The sequence below is a fragment of the Sardina pilchardus genome, chromosome 11 (genome assembly GCF_963854185.1).
Source record: "Sardina pilchardus chromosome 11, fSarPil1.1, whole genome shotgun sequence".
In the NCBI taxonomy this organism is placed as follows: domain Eukaryota; kingdom Metazoa; phylum Chordata; class Actinopteri; order Clupeiformes; family Clupeidae; genus Sardina; species Sardina pilchardus.
This window is the reverse complement of record NC_085004.1, coordinates 25098703-25105208: the sequence shown is the minus strand read 5'-3', so window position 1 is coordinate 25105208 and position 6506 is coordinate 25098703. Positions and strand designations below refer to the sequence as shown.

The following is a 6506-nucleotide window of genomic DNA, read 5'->3' as shown; positions in this document are numbered from 1 at the left end:
CACACACACACACACACACACAGAAATATGCACAAGACACACACACACTCTATAATACACTCACTCACGCACACACACACACACACACCCCTCCCCTCCACCCCATCATCCGCTGGTCCCCTGCCGCACGGCTGCCACATTTGTCAGAGAGCATCCGGCGAGCAGCTCATCACGCGCGCTGATGGCCCGTCTCTCTGTGGCCTGCTTGTTTGTGTCAGCTCCTGTGTGCTCGGCTGCTAGTTTATGTCAGCCACTACTGTATGCCTCCCTCTGCCACTGCTGCCTTCTGTCATGTTTAACTGGCTGGGGTGGAGAGAGGGGTGGGGGGCGGGTGGGGGGGTGCTGGCCCCCCCTGCAAAAACGTACAATAAATCACCCAAGCCATAGGCCACTATTTGTTTTCTGGGCACTGGTTATACTGCTTGTGTGTGTGTGTGTGTGTGTGTGTGTGTGTGTGTGTGTGTGTGTGTGTGTGTGTGTGTGTGTGTGTGTGTGTGTGTGATGGTGTGCATTGGGGCCATTTGTTTATGGCTACTTAAGGGGAGCACATACGGTCAGCATCACCGGAGGGGGAAAAAGGTCACTGTCTCTCTTTTGTTCATTGTGATATGTGTTATGCTGTCAGTGTTTAGACAGGAAAGATCCCCTCTCAAGGGCCTGTCTCATCAGCATAAACAAATACTGCTGACTAACCAGTAATGAATCAGAGACAGGAAGTAGACGGATATTCATATCTTGCCAGCTTGTACTGTATGACAGTAGACCAAAAATGGTCAGAATTGAAAGATTACAAAACAATGCAACAAATGTTTCCCACCAATTTTCGACGATTCCCAGGACATGGAAACACCAGGCACATGCAATTTTGTGGGCATGTCGCTCCACCAGGCTGATAAGGAATAGAAGTTTTTGGTCCTTGGGGCCCAGCCCTTCTCAAAGCTGGGGAGACTGAAAGTAGTTTTCTTGGCAACCGTTGAGACCATAACAGTTTTTTTTGTGGGATGTTGGTGGTCTCAAGGAGAGGCATCAACCCTGCTCATAACTGCTCATTTGTGGTGTAGCGCCACCTAGCGAAAGACTTGTGATGAGAATCTGTAAACCACATGAAACATGTCATGGGGATCACCGACAATTTCTGGACACTCCATGCAAGTTTCTTATAATTCTACCCAAAAGGGAGCACTGCAACTGATGCATTTCTTAATTTCTAGAACCACTTTGAAATATGATGTTTACTCTTGGCCACATTTGCTCACATCTGATTAAGTATTGTCTTACTTTACAAAATGGCTGCCAACAGCCAATCACAGCCAAAACAATTTTGTGCCAATATCTTGTGATGGTGCAGGCTCAAAGTCTTGAGCCACTATGTTGTGATGGTGAAGGCTGCACTGTTAGCCTATCACATGCTTTAGAAGCAAAAACTTAGTGCAATTGCACTAAGATGGGTGGTGCTCCATTTGACAGATTTCAAGACAACCATGCATGTGCCCATGTCTTGATAAGGGTTCAAATGTAAAGAAATTTGACATACTGAATTACAGCTATAATTTCTGCATGCATGACAACTTTTATGCAATTCTCTCCACAGGGAGTAGGGTACTGCATCTAACCCATAGACCCCTAAGATCACCACTTGGATATGGATATGGGCTTGCCTGTCTGGGAGCAACATCTGGTGTGTAGACTTTGCATTTACACATAAGCTTACACACACACACACACACATGGACATAGGGGTAGGGTTGGCAACTTTCTCAACCCCAAATGAGGGATACTTTGTTGCAGGTTTAACATTGTGCATAGCATAAAACATCTATCATTGACAATTTGACAAGGCCAACGAGGCTGTGATTGAAATTCGGGACTGTAACTGTCCTTGACGGGACAGATCAAAATCACCCATAATACGGGATGTACTGGACAACTCGGGACGCTTGGCAACCTTACATAGGGGGGCACACACACACACAAACACACATATGCACACACAATGACACTCATAGACACACACTACAATAGATGCACACCTTTGTTGCAGATTTTTCTTAATTAGGATTAGGAAGTAGGCTACACACAAGTTTGTGAACTTGAATACTTATGTACAAAATTTGAAGGTTTTGTAGAATTAACCTTTATACATAAGCAAAACATTGGTTCAGAAATCATTGAGCAACCAAGTGGAAAGCATGTAAGACTTGCGGTATACAGTGAGTTGGGAGTAGGAGATGGAGAGAAGTTGAGAAGCGTGATTTATTTTTCTTTATATGCCGCACCGCACAGTCTTATTATGAACTGCTACGCAGTAGCCTACATCTAGTTTTATCTCAATGTAATGAGGCACTGTAGGAAGTGGTATAATAGTGGAACACATTTGGTCAATTATCAACAGTGTTATTTGCGTTGTTACAGCCTGTGTGCACCAGCTAATATGATACAGACTCATTCATTCCTATATGTCTTCTGAGTTCTGCTTCAGAATACAATCAAGCAAAGGGATGTATTATTGAAGATCCGGTCACCGGAACCTAAGCAGCCTTAGCCATGCGTTGCTCTCCTCCGCACACCCGACTGATATTACATCACTTATGCTGCCCTGGATTTGGTGGCTGTAAAGAATCTGTTGGCCTCAACGGGATACTCTCTGTTCAAACAGCATTAAATCATGGCCAATACTGAGCAATGGCTGCCCGCTGTAAAAATACTTGTTCTGTGTGCAAACGATTACGAGACGAGGCTCAGGAGGGTAAAGGCATTGTGTTTCGTTTTACTCTCTTTTGGATGGTGATCATGAGAGAAATAATGTGAAAAGGGGAAAATAAGGAGATTGCATAAAATGACAGTAGAGGCGTGAAACAGCTCTGCCCCTGTCAATGCGCTGATTGTAGCACAAGGCTAGACGATGACAAGGCCGGAAGGGGGAACAATGAGGGGCTCTTAGCACATGGCGACTTGCCATTTGTCACTGTACAGTGATAAAACACGTCCAGAAGTGTCCTTTGAGCTCCGAAAAATGCCTGTCAAATCCATTAATCAAAGCAAGATGGCCGATTATGCTATCGCTAGCGCCATGAGACGGGGTGGGCTGGGGGGGGCACTAAAAGGCCGGTCAGTGATACGACACTCCCCTCTCTCACACGCGCGGCACGGCCGTGACTAATGATGACCACTCGCCGGCCATATTGATCATGGCGGCCAGGGGAGGGGAAATGGTGAAAGATGGGGTCCGCGAAACCCTCCCTTCGAACTTTAGTGCACGTCCAGGGCAGGCCTAGGGCGCCTCTAATGAACAGTGTTTATTTTGGGAGGGTGGATTGTGCCTAGTGAGTGTGTTTCTTAACGAGACCAATGAGGGGGGATCAATGCGGGGCAATGGGAGGCAGCGAGTCTTTTGGCCCACTCCTGATTCCACAGACCGGGCGGGCAACATCCATCAGCGCCGGTTGACACGACTTGCCAGCGCGAGCCGAGAGAAGAGCTTAGCTATCTCAGCACCCCGAAACGCCCGTCGCTATACGTCGCTCCGCAGAGTTGGTCCGTGTTTCAGGGCGAGATCAAACGCAGCACTTTTTTGTTTCGGAGGGCGCCAGCAAGTTTCTCTCCCTGAGAAGAGACCGTGGCTCTGGCTCTGCGGCGTGCGCGTGCTGCAAACAGCAGCTGGATGCCATTCCTCGGCTTTCTCGCCTGCCTCGCTCTGATTGGAGAGATGGACGAGAGGGGTGTTCTGCTGCCTTGCCGCCGACGCTGCCGCCGCCACCGCCTCGCCCTCACGATTTTTCCACAGATTCAGCAGGAAATGTTTTTTATTGTGCATGTTTTGCCTCGGCGATCCAAACAACATAACTCCACGTGCCTCTGCTCCGCTTCGGGCCCATGACAGGAGTTTGCTTTTAATGGAGTGCATTTGCAATAATGTGTCTTTATTGTGTTGGCCCAGAGGGAAAGCGGCGCGCTCCGTCTAAACCGTCCAAATAGCTTGAAGTCTAACTGGCTCAAATGCGCAAAATCCAATCGTTTAGTCACTGTTTTCCATTGCTTTGAGATCTCTTCTGTGCATACCGGTAGCAGACACGCCGAGCGATGGCCTCGGGCAGTTCCCAGAAGGCCGTGCAGCGCGCAGCAAACTGCAAATTACACAGCGGGCTGGTGCAAAGCAACCCAGCCAAAACAACAAGCACTTTCGTCTTTCATTCCCAAATCATACAAAAACAACATCCAACTTGGCCCCCCGAAACCGAAAGGGGCACGCCCACTGGCACGTCCGAAAGCCCTCACGTCCGATCTCGGCTCCGCAGAACACCTATTACATGAGCCCTCGTTGGCAGTCCCCCCCCCCCCCCCCCAGTTCACCCCCTCCCTCTTAGCTGTTCATTCATGAAAACTCCCCTCCTCCCCTCCCTCCCCACCACCTCTTTCCCCCGCCTGCACCTCTGTCCCGGTCCTCCCGAAGCTCTGTCATTCGGCGCAGCTGGTTTGTTTTAAGAACAAGGCCCCGGCGGTCGGTGGTGGCCACCAGACGGAACTGCGAGCCAATCCGCGCGGCCGCAGTCATCCGCGCCGGTCCGGGGAACGCTCGCAAAGTTAAATATAGAACGCCTTCTGGGTTGTCACAACAGATTTAATAAATTCCTCCCCGACAGTTTTGCGTAATGCACCCCTTGTTTTTAAAAGACCCAAAACACTCCCTTTCCCTTGTTGTTTATTTTCCTCAAGCCCCACTTTTGTTGATCTCGAGCCGTCGAAAACACACCAGCGCAGCGCTCGTGTGCTGAGAACAAGCTTGGAGTGTTTAATAAACTTTATTGGCTTTCTGTCTAGGGGGGCACCTCCCACGATGACTGCAAGAGGGAATACGACGAGGATAGAGAGGGAGGGGGGAAAAGAGACGTTATCGCCATTACACCATCCGATGAGCAAGAGCAGACGAGGAGGTAAGTCATCTCCATTTTTCTGACAGTTAACACTGATAACGCTCCAAACGGAGAACATACCAATGAGCCAATGACCATAACCACCCAATTGTCTTTGAAAACGTGCTTCGCCTGGGAGATGGAAACAATCTAGCACATACAATTAATATAAAAAATGCAATAGGACCACAACGGGCGTCAACAACAACATCGTTGCGTTGTGCCAGAAACCCAACCAGGAGAAACAGCGAAAAAACAGACCATTAGCGGAGCAGAGCAGAGGACAGGAGAGCAGCCTCAACCAGAGCACAGACAGAGGCAGTGTGTTGCCCAGCTGTGGGCGAGCCAGGCACTGGGCTGGGCGTCTGCGCACGCACACACACACGCACGCACACACACACACACGCACGCACACACACGCACACACACACGCACATGCCCTCGGTAGGCTGGCTCTCTCTCTGTGTCACGGCATCAGAATGCACGGCTGTGTCTGCATGTGGGTCCTGAGAACAGCCTGACGGTTTGGCGCGGCGCTATCAGGTGCAGATAAAGGCCATGGAAAGACTGAGAGCAAAACAGACAGGGGAGCTTGGGTCTCTATCACCGCAGGCCCGCGCACACTTCCTCTCGGCTGCCTCTCTCTCTCTCTCTGTGCTTCCCTCCTCTCCTGCTGTTTAAAAAAATGTCCCTTTTTCCAGCTTTTTCTATTTTTCGCTCTCTCTTTTTTCCTTTCTCTCCAACAACTGCTTTCATCATTTCTCAATTATTCTCTCTTTTTTTCTGCCTTCGATTTTCTTCATTTCTCCTTCCCATTTTCTTCTTTAATCATTCTCTTTCAGTGTTTTCGAAAGGCCCCTTTAATGGCGAAACCCATTTTGCCGTGACTCGGGATCAGTGATGATGTAGAGAAGGGCAAGAGATGCCTCGAGGCCCAATGATACCTAGTGGGCTTACATTTCTGCGCCGTAAACCAATGAGGTAACATGCACCGTGAAACTGTAGTTTTTTCCTAAGCCGAGCTTGAAAGGGAAATATAGGAAATTCAGGGCAGTTTGGGTTTAATCATGGGCTGGGCAAAAACCAATGAACACAGAAGTAATAATGATTTAAATTTCTGCTCTCTGTGGAGCGCAACACATGTTCCTCTGAGCGGGGAGGGAGCACGGCATGTTCCAAAAAAAACCTGAGCTCTGTTTCCCGTGGAACGGTACCATATAACCAGACCATACCGTGATCTGTTAATGAATAACACGAACAATTTCCATCACTTGCCATATTAACCTGCCCGAGAACCTGAAAAACAGTCCCCCCCCCCCCACCTCCAGGGGAACGAGTGCAGATGTGAGGGAGGTCAAATAAATGGCCATGATTCATCCGCAACCCTATCCCAACATCCACTTAGCCCGAGGTCTGTCTTGCCAGGAGCCACCTGTTGCCCCCTTTTTAAAGAACTCCGAGCTGCACAAGTTCTGTCATGTGGAACCTGTCTCTCGGCCTTCCCCGCGCCAAAGACTTCTAATGATTTAAATAAAAATTGTACACGGCCTTGGAGACGTCATTCGGCTCCCCCGTGCACACTCAGAAGTGTGTGTG

The 6506-nt window shown here is 49.1% G+C and overlaps 1 long non-coding RNA gene across 1 annotated transcript in view; it reads left to right on the top strand.

Annotated features, from left to right (window-relative positions):
* Window positions 1-1615: 1615 nt before the first annotated feature.
* Window positions 1616-6506, top strand: part of LOC134095435 (uncharacterized) — a 32659-nt gene continuing 27768 nt past the window's right edge. Inside the window, exons 1-2 of the long non-coding RNA XR_009940570.1 lie at window positions 1616-1678; window positions 4819-4931. This is a non-coding gene — a long non-coding RNA (uncharacterized LOC134095435). The remainder of the gene's footprint in view (window positions 1679-4818; window positions 4932-6506) is intronic.